This window comes from Meleagris gallopavo, chromosome 22 (genome assembly GCF_000146605.3).
Source record: "Meleagris gallopavo isolate NT-WF06-2002-E0010 breed Aviagen turkey brand Nicholas breeding stock chromosome 22, Turkey_5.1, whole genome shotgun sequence".
Taxonomy (NCBI): Eukaryota; Metazoa; Chordata; class Aves; order Galliformes; family Phasianidae; genus Meleagris; species Meleagris gallopavo.
Window position 1 is genome coordinate 9881131 of NC_015032.2, and position 775 is coordinate 9881905.

The window sequence follows — 775 nt, forward strand, 5'->3', positions numbered from 1 at the left end:
CAACAAACCACTCTGCCAACTGCTGCTAATGCTGATTGCTGCACTGACCGTGTTGTCTTTGCCTGCTCTTCCCTTTTGCCCATCTGTGACCATTGCCTCTGCCCAGGCTGCAGACTGAGGAGTTGCTGTGTCCCATCGCACTGTCTGTACAGCACCTGGCACTTGTCCACTCCTGCAGGATGGTGAGCTGGGTGCTCAGCCCTCACTCTCCTGCTGCTAGGTGCCCTAGCTCTATTACCGGATATCACGTGGCCATTGCTGGATGTTCCAGGGGTATAGGTGTACATCCAAAGCCAGTGCTGTATCTTGATACCATCAGTGGCATCCCAGGGCTATGCCCAGGTGTTCAAAGGCCACCTCAGATTTTCTGGAGCCATTACTGTGCATCCCAGAACAATGCCTGCATATTCTGAGGCCATCCCTGTATCCCTGGACCATGTCTAGGCATCCTAAGGCTATCACCAGTTGTTCCATGGTCATCACTGGTGTTTGGGTGTCATCATCTTGTGTCCCAGAACCCCACTATGGTGCCTCAAGACCATTACTGTCTGCCTCAAGGCCAGCTCTAGCATCCTGAGGCCACCGCTGAGCCTTCCAGCGTCGTGCTCGGGTGTCGTGGGACTCCTACGGACTGTCCCAGGGCCACCTCTGTTTCCCCGGGGAAGCTATTGGTGGGAACCGAGCGAGGGACGGGCGGCGCACGTCGTTCCTTGCCGAGGAGCCTTCCCAGCAGCGTACTCTGCAGAGGGGGCCGGAGTTTGCAGCCGGTCCTCGC